This window comes from Parasteatoda tepidariorum, chromosome X2 (genome assembly GCF_043381705.1).
Source record: "Parasteatoda tepidariorum isolate YZ-2023 chromosome X2, CAS_Ptep_4.0, whole genome shotgun sequence".
NCBI classification, from domain to species: Eukaryota; Metazoa; Arthropoda; class Arachnida; order Araneae; family Theridiidae; genus Parasteatoda; species Parasteatoda tepidariorum.
Window position 1 is genome coordinate 11,380,580 of NC_092215.1, and position 18,448 is coordinate 11,399,027.

Here is an 18,448-nt window from a genome sequence, read left to right on the forward strand (position 1 = left end):
CACAAATTTCAAAATGCTTGTTTAGGAAAATGGACCCCCCTCAAAATGCGTGTTTAGGAAAATGGACACCCCTCAAAATGCTTGTATAGGAAAATGGACACACCTCAAAATGCGAGTTTATGAAAATGGACACACCTCAAAATGCGTGTTTAGGAAAATGGACATACCTCAAAATGCGTGTTCAGGAAAATGGACATGCCCAAAATGCGTGTTTAAGAGAAAGAACATCGCATTTCTGTCATCTCTTACGATATTTGTTCTTTTTACTAAAGAATAAACTAATGGATCCGAATTAATTAGTAATATGATGACGTCCATTTACCTTAATCAACTAGCTTTTTTTAAATTAGTCTTTTTTGAAAAAAAAATATTAAAAGTTATTCTTGCATAGACGTCACACGTCCTATAAATTTATAACAGTGGTATTAAATTGGCCTAGTACATGGAGAGAAAAAAATTCTGGTAAAATTACCGTAAAGTATGGTTATGACGTTTCTGGTAAAAAAAAATAGTTAATAATCCTGGTTAATAATTCTGGTTAATAATTCTAGTTCCAAAACACACGTTATTTAAACCATTCATTTGGTAACTTTTCCGTTCATGCGATAACGGTTTACCAGAAATATCGGAGTTCTTATTACCACACGGGGACTTGGTGGCGTAATGACTATGCTTAGTGTTTAAAAAAGTAAGTAAGAAATTCTTCATGTAGATCCTAAAATTGGGTTGAACATATGAAAAGGCGCATTTTTTTGCTGTGCCCATTTCCTTAAACACAAGTTTCGAGCAATGTTTATTTTTTAAACACACATTTTGAAATGTGTCCCTTTTTCTAAACACGCATTTCGAACTATGTCCAGAACAAAAAAGTCACCGATGATTAGTATTTTAAAAAGGTTCGTCTCGTCTCAAGCTGTCTTAAAGCAAGTAGGAGAAAATGCAATTAGCATATTTACTATCGATAAAGCTTAGAACATTTCTGTAGAATTTTACACAAAGTAGTACATAATGAAAAGAAGATAAATTTTTTCAATTATGTGGTTTGACAATTTAAAGCATGCGTTAAAAAATCAATAGCATACTTGTATTTTTCTATTTATTTCATTACCCACTGTGTATCGCCTTTGACTTTATTTAATAAAAGTTTCAAAACTAATTTAGACATGAAACATCTTATTAACAAAAATAACTTAATTTATTAAATACTCAACTTTAAAATAAAATTTTAATGAAAGATTTGTTTCAAACCATTATTTATTTTTTGAATTTATAAACATTTCATTGTTAAAAAAGATTTTAAATCATCAGGTTAAAGAGATAATAACATTACCTCTCGTATTTCAATTAACTTTAGTAATTTATACTATTTTACTTGAAATATTAGCAACCTAAATCTTGAAAAGTTTATCGGTTATAATTTTTAATGCTAGAAATAGAAGCAATTACATGTTTCTTGTGAAAGTTTTATTGTGAAATAAAATAAAATAGTTCCTATTTCTCAAAATTTGAAATATAATTGGATTTAATGTTACTTGTAACGTTTAAGAAATTTTATATGCGTCTAACGAAAACTATAAAGAAAAATAGAATTTAAACATTTTTCTAGTTTTCTATCACATTAAATTTAAGTAGGAAAAAAAGTAAAAATTTGAAAACGTTCAGAAACAAAGGGAATAATTATTACAAAATATAACAATGGATGCAATTCTAAATTACCATGTACAGAATATTTTAAACTGTTAAAAACCGTCTGTGAACAATTTTAGATACATTTTTGTTATTAATAAAATTATTTTCTTTTCGAAAAGAAGTTGATGCAAGAAACGGCTGAAGTACTAAAATAGTATGAAGCACAAAAAAGCATCCTGTTACGGCTAGTTGGACAAAACATATGTTTTGACTTTTGTTTTGTCTAACCAGACTGGTACAGAGTGTTTTCTAACTTCTTTTTATCGAGTTTGATACGTTCTTTAGGTAAGTGATCCTATTTTATCGTATTCTGTTTCATTACTATAAACTTAGCATTTCAAGTAAGTAATAATTTTTTATCCTATTTACAAGTTTAAGTGTCCCTTTTCTGTTTTTCTTTCTCTTCTTCTGTTTTTCTCCTATTAATAATTTTCCTTTATAACGAAGGCAATTTGGAACTAACCTCTGTTGTCACGTGACGTTAATATTAATTGAAAGAGAGCAATCCTTAACTATATCAAGCAATCTGCACTGCTAAAAGTGTCATTCTAAAATTATGGTAAAATACCTGGCAGCTGTCTATCCATCCGATTAACCGTAAAATTTACGGTCAGGAACATTTTTTACTTTATGGTTTTTTAACCGTTTACAACTAGCATTTTTCAAAAGCGTAAAAAATGATATTTAAATAGATCTTCTAATATGCTTTTCGTAAGGTAATGGGCATTGGAGAGCGCTAGACACTGGTAATTCTTCGTGTGTTGAAAGAATGGAGGAATATTGTGGTGTCAATACTGGGACTCGAACCCTAGTTCAGTCGGTCATGAGATTGACAGATTAACCGGCTCGGTTATGATATGCACACAGTTGCAAAAACTAAGTGGCTCCATTAGGTGGTCCTAGTTGGTGCGATAAAATTCTGGTTGTTTAACCACAATAGGTGAAAGCAGTTAATTAACTACTTTTTTTCATATTTAACGGTTTGATTAGTATTTTATTTATAATTATTTGACTCCTTTGATTGAATATGGTATAAAATAACCATTAAATAAATTGTTATTTAACCATTTTTTCCGAGAAGTTTTTAAGAGTGTGTACTTAAGTAAACTTCCAGCTATTCTAATATGAGTATCATTTACTGATTATGAATGGTTGGCCACGTAAAGCTAATCACAGATGGCGCTAGTGGTTAAAATTCGTTGTAACGCTTCCGGGTTACAACTTCATACTGATTTTTAAGCGTAAGCTTGAAAAAAAAGCACCATTCAAGATTATTGTACTTGTGTTTTCAATATAACGCGTTCTTTATATCTAACTTTCAACAAAACGAACAATGATGAATTCGGAAGACTCCAGAAGCTTGCTATGATGCTATCCAAAAAATAACAAACTGTGCCATTTTACACAAATATAGCCAAATAAGGGATAACAATCAAAGTATGGCTAACCTTACACTTTATTTATGCTGTGATATTAATTTTGTTAAATTTGTTTTAGATCCATGACCTGTTAGAATTTATAAATTACAAAAAACTCTTTATGAATGGTAAAATTACGTATAAGTTTAAACACAAATCACAATAATAGAACTTCCTTAAATATTAAGCCTGTTCACTCATCGCCTCGAAAGAATAAAATAAGCGGCGGGATACACCGGAAGCTTTCAAAATTGTTTTCAAGTTTCAGGAAGCTTGTTAGGAACCTTGTATAGGCTTACGAAAGGCCTGTTTAGACGATCCTAGATCTTGGACGAAGATTTATTGAAATTGATGGAAACTTGCTTTGTTTTGAGCTTGGATCGTGTAAACGATCATTCAAGTACTTGGTCCAAGTCCTTGGATGATAGTAGAGCATGTTCTACTTTCCATCCAAGTTTTTCCTCCCTCGACCAATGAGCTTCTCAAGTTTTGTGACGTCAACAAGCAGGCTCCAGATTGTGTCCTTTTATTGTCTGTTTTCATATATTTTATTCAAAATAAATTAATCTGTTATGGTCTATTTGTGTTTTTATGATTTTATTTGAATTTATTCAGTAATTCTAAAGGCATGTAAGTATGATTTTAAAATGTTGAACAATGCACATGTGCAAACTTTTCTTCCAACGAATCAGTGACATTCAAGAATTTGGATAGTGTCGATGAATCATCCAATTTATTGGAGAGGGAAATTCTACCAAATTTTTGGATTGAAGAGCTTAGACCGTGTAAAAAGGCTTTAAGTATATAGAACCAACGTGTTGGCTATCACTGAAAATTCCACTAAATGTGCTGTAGCAGAAGTGATAAAATTTCTTTGAAGTAAAAAAAAACTGTCTGTGACAGACATGCGGCGTGGATCGCGTAGGGTGTCGTTGCATGATAGACTTCACATAGTCTACAGGAAGGACCCAAACTTTATTCCTTTTAATAACCATCAGTTAATTACCATGAAGAAGTAGCTTGAGGCATTGCTGACTGCTATAACAAGTTAGTTGAAATTGCAGAAAATATTTTGTACGGAAAGCATTGGTAAGTAAATAAAATGACATGGCCAAAGCTCCAATGTAAACAATGAGTATGCTGAAAAAAGAACAGCTGTACCTTTCAGATATAATTAAAAAAATTGTTGAATATATGCTAGCTTTTTATTTGCAGCGAAATGGAGGTTAATTTACGAATTGCCTTCGTAGTATTAAAATTATTGTCAAAACTTTATTCAGTCAAATCTCGATATCATGGGGGGGGGGGGAATCTGAATTCAAAACGCATTTGTTAGTTTGATAAGACATCTTTCACTTGAACATATTTCTCATAGGTCTTCAATTTCATAAAACAATTTTTACAGCCGAAATAATTTGCCGAAAAAATTCGAAATAATTAATTTTTATGGATTTCTTTTAACTGCTTTAATTTTGAAAAATTTTCTTGATTGATTTTGCAAAACATTTATAGTTCTCGCAAGAAAGATTTTCAAAAAGAAGTTGTCTGAATCGTTCTTCCAGCATTGTTAAATATTTATTGGATCTACGTCTGGAATCAAACATGAAACATTGAAAACTATGCCAAATTTGAGACACATATATGCAAAGGCGGAAGAGGAACATAAAGCAAACTTTTTTTAAATACAATTTTGAATGTAAGTGAAAAATCCTTATTAACTTGATATTAGGTAAATAATTTCGTGTTATCTTTCTGATTTTGAAGCAAATACTTATTTAAAAATTATTAAATGTTAACTCTGTTCTTAGTCTGACTAAAGTGTTACGTTTTCCGGTATCCAGAAACTTTAAAACCACGAAATATTTCATGGCTTTCTTCAAGTTCATTATATCGAGGTTTAATTCCATTTTTTTCTTTTTTTTTACAGGATTTATACTTGAAATCAAATCTTTATAGAACCAACAGAAACCAGTTGGATATCACAGATTATGTACTCGCAGTGCCACTCGCAAAACAATTATGTAATTTTATGTAATTTTACATGTACTATACAATACCATGTAATTTACATAATTTGAACATAATCGGTCGAATAGTTTCCAGTTTAGTAGAAAAGTTTCCTTATAATTTTTAAAAGGTCATATATTTGACATTTCTTTATCAGGATTTTCAACCGATTTTGTTCAAATTTTGTATTTTTCAGCATAAAAGTATTCACTTTAAAAATAATGTAATGAAAATTTCTCTAAAAATTATATACATTAGATTTCGAAATATTCCCTAATAGTTTAAATAAAGTAATAAAAAATAATAAATATTTATAAAAAATATTTTTTGCACGAAAATCCATGGATAATCAAATTTTATAATAGCGTGCAAAAATGTTTCGACTCATTTCATAAGTTCTAAAGATATGGCGGAAATAAAATTAATATTCCCATTAAGGCGTCCAGAATTTTGACCTCTTCCCTAATCAAACTATGGTGACTATATTTCTCGGATTGCAGCTTCAGACTATAAAGGTAAGGAATCCAAATCCATCGAAAAAATTACCTTTTATTCGTCAGCACTATGAAACTAATTAACTAGCATATTTAAGGTAAGGTCTTCAAACCATTAAGATAGAATCTTAGTACGTGAAAATCCGATTATTAAATTAAAAGTTATTTAGGGTGTTCCTTTTTTTCTGCTCACTGCATAAAAGGCAAGTTTTTTTTATTTCTAATTTTTCAAACAATTTGAAAATTCACAATGATTTACATAAAAGTGTAATTAAGAGGATTTCTTCTAATTTAAATAACTCTCCATGCAACAAATAAGAGCCGTTTTACAAAGTAATTGTGACAGTTTTCTTTTTATTAAAATATATTTTTATATCAATCGAAATCGTAAATGAGAATTCTATACAAAAAAGAAATGTAGCTGCATACAAAAATAATTATTTATTTGTTAATTTTGCAGAATTTTTACATAAAAGTTTGATTAAGTGTTTTATTCAACTTTTAAATACTCTCTATGCAACAAATATTTTGAATTCCTTTTTTTTCTCCATTTACTCTTATAAATAAAAAGAAAGAAATTGCTGTGTACTTATGAGAATTGTAAAAGCACATTTACAATAGTTCTTACAGTAGATCAAAAGTTATAAGCATAGTAAGTTATGTGGAAATAGTGCTTTATGTAAATACAACATTTTATTTCAAAAAGAGCTTGGGTCTTACATCAACTCATTTTATCTGTTGGATGCGTTGTGGCTATTGGCAAATAGTTTGCGAATTTTGCCAGATGTGACCATCCAGTTACTATAGCAACGAGGTTGGGGAAAAAACAGGCTTATTTTTGAGCAGTTTCAGATTCTTTTGTAACTACTGTGTGTTCTTTTCTTCCCAAGAAATCGACTGTTGAGATCTGAACTTTGATTTGTAGAATGAAAAGACATTTTAACAAAGAGATACAGGAAACAATGTTTTAGAAAATTTCAGGAATGAATAAAAGAATACATGTGTAAATTTCACTTAGTTTGATATGTTTGTTTTTTATGAAGTAAATATACTTTTTGGTGAGAAAGAAAATTAATGCATATTTAAGAAACTATATAACTAAAACAATTAAAATCTAAAAACGAGAATTTCTTGTTTTTGCTACACAGCATTTTTTTCTTAAACTCTATTCTTACTTTTTCTATAATGATTTACAAAATAAAAAAAAGGACGAAAGCTATACATATATAGTTAACTATAAAATAGGAAAAAAGACATAACAACAACAAACAACATAAACATCTCATTCCTTAAGATAAATCTTCAAATTAAATTATAAGTCACTTTATAATTTTTAAATATTATTTTGAATTGAGTCACTCTCAAAATATAACTCATTTTGATTTCAATACTATAAGTTTCGAATTTAAATACAGTTTTTGACGTAAAACAATGAAACAGCATTTTTCTCAATTTTAATTTTTGACGAATTTTAGAAATCGAATTCAAATTGTAAGAGAATCAATGTCCCGAAAATGGTTTAAATTTCATTTCTTATGAATTCTAAAATTAAAGAAACAATTTTTGTTTCTATGAATGATGATATAAAAATAACTTTCTGCGATAAATTTCAAGATACATATAACTCGCTTGATTAAATGCAATATTTTAAATTTCAGTAATCTCTTAACTGAAATATACGATTCACATTCTTGTAATAAAGAAATATGACTTGGCTACATTTACTTTTAAATTAAATTTTCCATCAAAAAATAATATAGTCATCCTCTATATTCTATCTCCTGGGTTGTGATAGAGCACACGCATCCAAATAAGGTGACCCAGGTTCGAATCCCAGTAATAGCTGGTGGATTTAAATACAGACCACAAAGCTAACATAAAAATATCCTCGGTCACATATCCCCTTGCCATCGAGGTAACTGTGGGAAATTTTGTGGGTTTTCCTCGTCATGTAACGCAGATGCTGTCTAGTTCCATCAAAACGTCCTCCTCAAAGCTAGTTTAATCCAATGCTTATTCCAGGAGTTTCCTTGTCTTCTTAGTAGGGATCATATTTAAGGCTACGGAGTTGAATAATAATAACCGTAAACTTAAAAATGGGTCGACTTTGCATCGCCAGTGATAAAACAAATTAAAATTTGTGAGCGAAAAAAATTGGGTCTTTTTTTACGTAATCAAATTTCAAATATTCAACTCGAAAAAAATAGAAGTGAGAAGTTATAAATGTATCGCAAGCCGTAGTGGGCTGATAGCTTTCGCTTAAGTTGATAGATACTAATTCCACACCAGGCTCGCACCGACCAGTTTAAAGAAATTATAGTTAAAAATATTGTTCTGAAGAAAGTCTCCAAAATAATGTTTGATACAAAAAAATAGACTTATTTGAAATTTGGGTGAAAATATTTCTTGAATAAGTTATCAACAGAAACACGTGGATTAAATGCGCAATGAGGACAACAAATGTATACATAAAAAGATAGTTTAATGTACCCCACTTATTGTTTATCTACATGTTGGTGATTTTTTAAGAACTTGACATTTTAAAATCACAAATTCTTAAAAACAAAAAGAGCTTTGAAAAATCTATTAAAAAAAATCGTACATACTTTTTTTAATGCACTTAACAGGAAGAAAATAAAGGGAGCTAGCTTTAACGATTTTGACTTTTATGTCAATTTTCTGGTTCAGAAAATGCCAGGAGAGTGACATTTTGTATGTATATAAAGTCTGCTACTAAGTTCTAAAAGCAGATTTAGGCTTAAGAAAGTCTATTAGAATCATTATTACATCTTCTATTAGAATCATTGCAAATAATAATATGTATTGTTTTGTAAAAAAAATTGTATGTTTCATAGAACTGTTGCACAGGAGAATAATTGTAGAAGTTGTTATCTTCCACTACTCAGTTTAGAACTTCAAAGCTATAATATTAACATCAAGTGAATCAGATCTTTAAAACACACCAACAGAATAGTGGGAATAAACAATGCTGAAAAAGACTAACGATTCTTTATTTGTTATTAAAATAATAGAAAAATTCTCTGGGGCAAGGGAACATGAAAACCGAGGGACGAATTTGGTGAATTAAATAATTAAACTTATTCAAGAACTATTATTTTACACCTTCAAATCTACATAGTTTAATAATATTATTTTAATTATTAAAATTTTGGTATAAAATTTTGAATAAATTAAATAAGTTTAAGAAAATTTTTGGATAGACCAGAAGAGTATTTTTTAGGTAATTTTAAATTTTTTTAGGAAATAGTAAAATCTTCCTTTTTATATGATTAGACATAAGAAACATTTTGTCTTAAATATATATAAAAAAAATAACTTTCTGTCTTAAGCCATCATTATTTGGACAAGATCTTGTTATGTTCTGGAATATTCACAAATATGGAATAGATCATATAGTCAAATGTTAAATTAGTTGGCTCTTAATGTTAATCTTTTTAAGACATTTTTCTAAAGTAGATTTTATTTTAGGAAATAAGTCTTTTTATTGCTTTCATGTCTTCCAAATAACTTTTTACAAAAAATGACTCCAGCTTTTTTCAGAGAAGGAAAAGTTCATGCACGGTAGGTGATTTTTATTTTATTTTATAACCGTCGTCGAACAGCCGACCCAATTAGGGGTTTAAGACTACTAATGTTCAAGTCGGTAGCCTTGAAAATCCAGGATCTAGCTTTAGGAAAAATTTGTCTTCGTGGAGGGCTTTTTGAGGAAACTAACCCGCATTTGCGTTACATGGAGAGGAAAACTATTAAAACCTTCCACTGTTAGCCTGAAGGCAAGGTTTCTCTAACTTAAGGGCTATGATCCGTCAACCACTGAGGATATTTTACGTCAGCTCTGTGGTCAGATCGAACCGGGTTCACCTCATTGGAAGGCAAACGCTCTCTCATCTGAACCACCACGGCTCACGGTAGGTTACTGGGAAGTGTGGTATAACGGCTTTATGGTTACGATCCTCGTCTGCCCTCCGATCTAAATAGCTGTATTGTAGTGTGCGCATGGGCCATTAATGTCTTTGGATTGCCATTTAGGATAAATTCCAGAACATCGCCAACAGTTCATTAGTGTAGCTTTAATGCTACGTCAACAACCAAACAATCTCTTGTACGTCTTTTGTGATTGATAATTTTCTTGTAAGAGTAATAATGTTAGATGGCACTTATGACAGCTTTAAATGATAACATTTATCTGCTACCTGACTGAACAATGATGAGTCTATCTCAGCAAATTTTATTTTCAAAATAATGTCGAAAAATTATGCTAAAGTGTTGAGTTGAATAGTTTAATGTTACAAATTTCTATCTAGTTAAAATATTTGCTTATTGATAAATATTTTTTTTTATCACTTTGATCATTTTTTTATCACTTTCATCATTTTTTTATCATTCATTTTTTTATCATTTTTTTATCATCTTCATCATTTTTTTATCATTCATTGCATTCAATTAAATCAAAATTTATTATTTTAATCATTTAATTTTTGAGTCACTTTTCTTTTTAAATTTAAATCATTTTTATAATTTTTGTAGGAATGAACTAATTGCTAAAATGCAAAAGTTATTTGTGTAAATTTTTATTTTAATTATGTATTATACATTATTTTAATATTTGCATAGTTAATCAGTATGTATGTTCGAGAATATTTTTCCTAAAGTACAGTTAAATATCATGTAAATAAGTAAAATATAACTTACATGAAGTTGTTAAAGGAATAATAAAAATCGATATTCTCTTAAATCAAGTTTCAATATATTTGTAATTTTTTGCCACATTAGTTTACAACTTTCAAGAAAAACTTTTACAGATTTAAATTTGAATTGGTTAGAATTCTTTTCTGACAAATATTTGGTTTTGTAAAAGAAACTGATTTTGAAGGTCCAGATACTTACTGATAATGAAATACTCTTATAAAGTTAGTGACAAACTTCCCCTTTACTCTGATATTGCGCCAATACCTTAGAAAGAAATGCTAACCTTTTGAAAAAGCTTTTCTTCGAATTCTGTTGAAGAATTTTAGCATTAAGGACAGCTTCGGGCTCTTAACAACACAATAAGAGTACAGGCTTCTACCAGAAAGAGATTTCTTGAATAATAGATGAAATGCAAAGCATGTGGTACAGCTCCAAACGAATTCTATCAAGAAAATATTTATTCTGGACATCTTTGTCTATCAAATAATGAAGAAAGGATTTCAAAAAATATCCAGAAGCTAGAAAGATTGTTTCAAGTTCTTTCCTCATTCGAATAAAGACTCTATTCTGATGCTCTACCCCATTTTAATTTTCTAAACCAATTTATATATATATATTTTTAAAAATAATCTCCTGTAACGGAAAATGCAATTTTTAATTAAAAATGTGTAGCTTTGAAGAATTATTTATTTTCAATAAATCTATACTAAAAGTTACTTGAATCAAACTTTTAACCTTTAAATAATGGAAAAAAAATAATACTTAAAAATGTCTAACTTATAAGTAAAACAAACTCAAATTTGCGATAAGAAGAATTTTTCTGAAGTTCCATAAATCAAAATTAATTACTTTTTATAATTTATTTTTAAATATTATATAAAATATATGCATCATAATTTTTTGTATTTTAATATAATTTTTCGATATATTACTACACGACTTGGACATGAATGTTGTACATGCACTTACCTCTAATAATAAGATGTATATTTACCATGAAACTGTCCAAAACTTTACTTGAATCAAGCTTCTAATCTTTTATATAAATTTCCCATTACATTAAAAAATCCTGCCAACTAGAATTAAATCTATTACATATTTACATAAGCAATAACTTTGCGAAATCTTAAAATATTATTTTTTAAATTTTATTCCACATGTTGTCGAATGTATTGGACAATGCATCTAAGGAGGGGAACCAACATACTGTCAAAATCATTTATTTAATTTTCCGTATTTATTTAATTATTCACGCGAATAATTAAATAAATACGGAAAATTAAATAATTTCCGTATAAAGTCTATTTCAAGCATTGTGATAAAGTCTATTTCAAGCATTTTTTGAGCAGTTGCGGTAATACAAAGACTACTAAGACTACAAAGAATACTAAGTCCTGTCTTAGGTTGTGTAAAATGTGATTATTCGGACTCGTAAATAGAAAACAGGCATTAGTTTATGACATCTTATATTAGCTGGACTCTTATAAAACATCGATATTTTGTCCAAAAGATCCAAACGATGCATTTGGATTTAACGGATTAAACTATACTCACAAGGAAAACTACCGCAGTATTACTGGGTTATCCCGTGGATTTTGAGAGGATTTACTAGCGTATAACTGAAAGGAACTGTGTCATTAAACACTGTTAGAAACTTCTAGGAAAAAATGGTTGAATAACAATTTATTGATAGTCATTTCACAATATTTAATCAAAACAGTCAAATAACCGTAAATAAAATGGAAATCAAACTGTTAAGTTTGAGAAAAATTGTTTATTAACTACTTTCGCCTTATACGGTTAAACAACCAGAATTTTAGAGCACCAACTAGAACCACCTGCTGAAGGTACTTAGTTCTGCACACCTGTGTACAGATCATAGCCGCCGAGTGGGCTTAACTGTAAATTTCATGACCGGCGGAACTGGAATTCGAGTCATCGTGTTGACACCACAAAATTTCCTCCATTCCCTTCAGCACACGAAGAATTTCTAGTCTCCGACTCCCTTCAATGCCCATTACCTCATGAAAAGTCTAGCTTCTATGTCTCGTTAAATAATTATTTTATTTTAATACGTTTGTGAAAAATGCAAACTGTAAATGATTTGAAAACCGTATAGTTTTGTATAAATGGTTTTATAACCATGTTTTTTGTAAATGGTTTCAAAACCATAAAGGAAAAAAATGTTTTTTTACCGTAAACTTTACGGTTAATCGAACAGACTGCTGCTCGTTATTTTACCGTAATTTTAGAATGAAAATTTTAACAGTGAATGTGATAGTTCTCGGTAAAACAGAGTTTTTCTTTAATTATTAATTAGATCTTTTTCTCAAATTTTAAAATTAATTCTTGTTTTAATGAGAAGTTTAGTAATGGTAGTTTATTTACGTCAATCTAGAGTTGCAGAAGAACGTCGGAATGAACAGAGGCTGATCATGATCTACAACAGTGTTTATTCTCTACCCGATTCAATCGAAGGACAGGTAAAATATTTTTAGTGTTTAATCATGGACGAGTAATTTCAACAATTGGTATAGTTTTTGCATTTACAAAACTGTGGTACTTATTTGACCAGAAACAAACTGGTTAAAACTAGTTTGTTTCTGATCATTCACATACTATTTCTGCAACAGAAAGAAAATGTAAACCTTTTTAAATATAAATAAAATTTAAATAAGCTTTTAACTCAAATAAAATAAAAATATAAATAAAATTTGAATATAAATAAAATTTGAATGTAAATAAAATTTGAATTTAAATAAAATTTAAATTAAAATAAAATCTTAATTAAAATAAATATATAATTAAGATAAAATATTAATTAAAATAAATATATAATTAAAATAAAATATTAATTTTGTTATTGAAATAAAAAAAATAGCGAAACAAAATTATACTACCATGAGTAAGTGGCGAAAGAATTCAAGTCAATGCGAAATAAATGAAAAAAGCATTTAAAAATTAAATAACTTAAATTTATATGATGTATGTAGTTGACTAACATGTCAATTCCAGATACCAAAACCCTTAACAGCAACACGTAAAACAGGGACGAGATTTTTTGTATAAAAAAAACATTCATTACCCAAAAGGTAGTATCACATAAATAAGTTGGAAAAAAAGACAATATTATTTTCTTTGTATTGAATTGTGATTTTAACCTTAGTTCTGAAAATTGTTCAGTTAATTCCCCTTACTCTTTAGTGGTGGGATTGCTGACCGGTAGTAGAAAAACGATGATCTACAAGGTAAAACAAGCTTATTAATTCATTCATTGTGACTAATTGCGGTTTATATTTTATTCTTGTATTTTTATGTATCCTAAAAGGGATTCTTCCAACTGTTATTCGTTATCACTCATTTGACATTTATTATGTGATCCTTTATTTTTTTTCAGAACCATTTATTTTTAAAAATTTATAATTCTAGAACCATATAATAACTTTATATCATGACAGTACCTTCTTTGCCAGCAATTCAAAAACCAATAATTATATGTTCTTTAATTAGTTAATGAAAATAAACTGCAGTGTATCGCTATGCTTTCAATTTTAAGAAGTACTAAACTTACTCTAAGACCGATTCCATCTGGCAGAGGTAAAATATTATATAACTACCACATCATGATATTTTTTGTCCTCATAATGAAACCATGTGAATGAAGGCCGAATCGAGAGAGAGCATTTTCAACTTTCGTTTCTTCTTGTTATTTCAATGGAAGAAAACCGATGCTGGAAATTTAAGTAGTCCATGAATCTTAAGATTTGGTCGTTTATTATGCCACATTTGGTAGCATGCAAAAATTTGTTAAAGACCTTAAACATTTTATGCAGAAGTTAATTTATCACTTTTTGGAATAAAAAATGTTTTATTTATTGTACAAATAAATTTTCAAAATGTTCTTCTTTTCTTTAAAACATCATATTGTTCCCGATTGTTCCATATTATTTATTCTAAAATCCAAGTGTATATTTTGAATAGCATCTTACATGTAAATATAAACAAATAAGAACACAACTAAACCATAAGTGATTAGATACGTAGATAAGTGATTAGATTCATTATGAATACATAATTTTTTTTTCTTTTTAATTTCAGTGCTAAAACGTAGAAGGCGAGTTTCCGTGACATTGTTGTTTCTTTCCTTCTTTGTTTATTTTCTTACTATACATATTTTACTCTCTATAATACTTTTAAAAGAATAATTTTTTCAATATTATTTAAATTTCAGCTGCTTGCTTTGAATTAATTGAGCTAATAAAACACATTTTCTTTCACAGAAAAGGTTTATGAATTATTATTACAAAATTGTTCAATAAATAGGGCAACGTTTCTTTACACATAATTATAAGTTCTATAATAAAATCATTAGATCTTTTTAAATTGAAATCGTCTGTTTGTGATCTTTTTAATTACAATAATACAGGATAAAATTGAGAACTCTGAAAGTGGTATTAAAACTGTTCAATCTTATTATTGTACGAGTTAAGTTTAAATAAAATCGGTAAGATTTTTGAAGATTTTTTAAGCAAATGCAGTTTTTTTTAATTATCAAGTTTTATTTTTCGACCAATCAAAAATTACTTCCAAATGTTTTGAAAAACTCCAAATACCTAAAAAGATATCAAAGATTTTTCAAGATGCAGTACTATTATGAAACCTATGTTAGATTAAAACTTAAACTCATTTCTCATGTGCTTCATTATCGATATATCAATAAGAAATTTATTGTACAGGGTTGCAATAAAATAACCCCAGATGTTTCAGAAAACTACTGAATCAAATTGATTTAAGTAAGAGTGTGTTTTACAGATTAAGTGAGGAAGAGCATATTATGTCTTGCTTTTACAATTATTTAACAAATTTTATTTATCTAAAAATAATTCTATTTTTTATCTTTCACATTGGTTCAGTATTAATTATTTACTTCATAAAATTTAAGTTTAAATCAATGAACTTACATAAATGATTTGAATTTATTCATTTATTGATTTTTTTTTGCTAAATTTTTTAATATGTTCTCAGGATTAAAAAATTATGAGTTAATGATTTTTTTTTGCTTTTTACTTTTTAATATATGAGCTAATTACGCTTAAGAAACATGTTGAATTAAATTATTTTGAAAAATTACATGAAAATAAAAAACAATATTGAATAGTTTTAACGATTGTTTATTACATAAAGATTTAATGTCTTTTTTGAGTCATTGTTATTGATAAGTATTAAAATACTTAATTAAATTGTAAAAGTTGCATGATTTTTCAAATGTATTTGTTAATCGATCATGATTTTTTAATTTACTATCTAAAACTTATTTAATTTGGAATATTTTATTCTATTTTTTCTATGTGATTAAATTTATAATTAATTAAACATTGAACGGTTTAATTAATTAAAATAATAAATTTGACTATTCAATGAAGACTTTTTTGTAGGAACTGAAGAAGAAAGTGGGTCAATAAAATAGAAAAATGACAGATGAGAATAAACTTAACTACACTTGATAGTAAGTATTGAATCTCTTTTAAACTTTCACTTATCATTATCTTAAATTTAAGAAAGAATTGTATGTCTTACGTTGTTTTGAAGCTATAATTTATTCTCAAGAGATATAATATAACATTTGCCTAAAATTAATATATTTAAAGAAAAAAATTAGTAATGAAATTTCTAAAAAACTGTAAAGAATGACAAAAATTAAATACTAAAAATTATTATAAATTAAATAAGCATATTAAGTTTTTTCAGTGATAACAATTAATTACTTCTTATTTAAAAAATCATTGAAAAAAATTTGTAAAAATGTCTGATAAATATTGTATATGAACTCATTTTATTTCTAAAAAAAATAATAGACAAACTTGTTTGAAAAATTCCCCAGTGAAATTATCTGTTTATTGTAGAAACCACTTAAGAATGAAATGACGCTGAGTGAAAATATTTTTCTTAATTTAACTAGAGATTCGAGTATGTTCCACTGTATTTACTACTAGCAAGTGTGTCGCCATCTTTTGAAAAGATTTTTAACTATTTAAAAAACCTTCCTAATTAGTATTTATGCGGCTTAAAAAAAATAACATGGGCAACATACCATACTACTGTTAATTTCTGCAATCAACTGTTAAGTCAACTGATAATATCTGGAGTTAATATCTGCGATCAATTCATGCCAAAAATTATAATTTGAACTCAGGAGGAAGTTTGTCACAATCTTTGTGAAAAACTTGCTAAGAAATGATTAATAGCTTCTTTTTTTTGCATAAATTTAATTTTTCTCAGACAACGATCTTTAAGAACTTTTTATTGTTCACTTATGGTGGTGAACATTTTAATTCGCTTTTTTTTAGAAACATTTATTCAGTCAATTATTTGATAAATAAATTTCTTTAATTTCAAGTTTAAATTTCAAATAAAATCCTGAGTCACAATAATTTAAGCTAAGGATTCAATATCAATACCTTTTGAAAATTAGTTAAGTATTTTCTCACAAAAAATCTTCTCAAATTTTAAATATTTCAACAGCCAACCCTTCGGAAAAGAATTGTAGGTTTAATGAAATATCATAATGATAATAATAATGTTTAAGACATGAAATTATTAAAAATAATTATTTGAAAACAGTGTGATATCTATTGAAAGTATCGCGATATTAAAATTACTTAATTAGTTATAATTTCAAAAATTTTAAAAAAGGTACCCATTCTCATTCCGGAGTGTTTCTAATCATAAAAAAACAACATTTTTTTATTTTTTAGACTTATTCATTTTCAAGAATCTTTGTTTTTTTGTGTGCTTTGAATTCAGCTAAATTAAATTTTTTACCATCAATAATTTTTGATCTCATGGTCAGATTTTCACTCTGTAAATGTCATGAAACTATTTGTTTTCCTCTAACTAGAGCTGTAAATATTCATTAATAAAAAAAATATTTATTTTAAATAAATCAATGAAGCAACGATTTAGAAAAGTTATTTCAAAATTTGTATTGGAACTATCTCGAATTTGTTTTTATATATTGAATAATATTTTGTTGTATTATATCGAATACATTTGTTTCTCTTTAGGATCTGATAATTAAACATTTGGAATACGTTTGAGAAAAATTGTGATGCCATAAGCCATTAAACACAATATGACTCACTGCCATGAAAGTATTATGGTGCATCAAGTTATAAAATGCCATATGATTCTACGATTTCATAAAAACATTATGATGCCACGATTTCATAAAAACATTATGATGCCACAGTGTTATAGAAGTATTCTGATGTCAAAATTTATGAAATGCCATGTGATGTAACTACAACATAAAATCATTGTTATGTTTCCAGTCATAATGAATGAGAGCATATTTTTTAGGGAAGTAAGAAACCCTTCAATAATGTAAAATTCGAATATTTTTTAAATATTTAACTAAATGCATAATGAAAGTTTTCTTATTTTCATGTTATAAAATAATCATATTTCCATTTCATATTTTGTAATCTTTTTTCAATTGAAGAGTTCTTTTTTGTTCCATTTATAAAATTTTTACATTATTGTTAAGTTTTTGTATTTCTTAGAGAAACTTATATTTTATTATTTATACTTAAAGTGAATAAAAACCCTGAAAATATTTTGAATTTAGAGAGATATTTTCTCTTTACTACTGTCGCTTTCATTTCTGATTGCTTGTTTTAACAGGGAAAAAAATTTTTATATAAAATCATGATTAATGTTAAAAAAATTTCTGCTACATTATGTATGTTTATTATTCATAAAAGTTGCCTTTTAAACAATTGTTTGAAACATTTTATAAATTCTACCTAATAAACGATTGTTAAAAAAAGTTTCTGTAGCATTATTTATGTATGTTTATTATGCACAAAATATGCTTTTTTATAGCAATAAACATATTATTTACTGATTGCATATTTTATTGATTCTTATAATGCATATAAATATTAAAAGTAAGCAGCATCATTAACACCAAAAAAACATTTCTGGATATAAGGCTATTTTTTAATAATCAAGTAAATATGAATGTTTAGTAATTTTAAAATTAAGAGATAAAAAATACGGATTTTGAATTTATATATAAATAAAATTACGCATTTTTATGCATTAAATGAAAACGTTTTCTAGTTATTC

At 27.4% G+C, this 18,448-nt stretch overlaps 1 long non-coding RNA gene across 2 annotated transcripts in view; it reads left to right on the forward strand.

Annotated features, from left to right (window-relative positions):
• Nucleotides 1–18,224, forward strand: part of LOC107439389 (uncharacterized) — a 144,398-nt gene extending 126,174 nt beyond the window's left edge. Inside the window, exons 3-6 of one of the 2 annotated variants that reach the window (XR_011638325.1) lie at nt 5,035–5,128; nt 12,717–12,801; nt 15,754–15,824; nt 17,383–18,224. This is a non-coding gene — a long non-coding RNA (uncharacterized lncRNA). The remainder of the gene's footprint in view (nt 1–5,034; nt 5,129–12,716; nt 12,802–15,753; nt 15,825–17,382) is intronic. The other variant, XR_001583558.3, reaches the window with a different exon arrangement.
• The last annotated feature ends 224 nt before the right edge of the window (nt 18,225–18,448 follow it).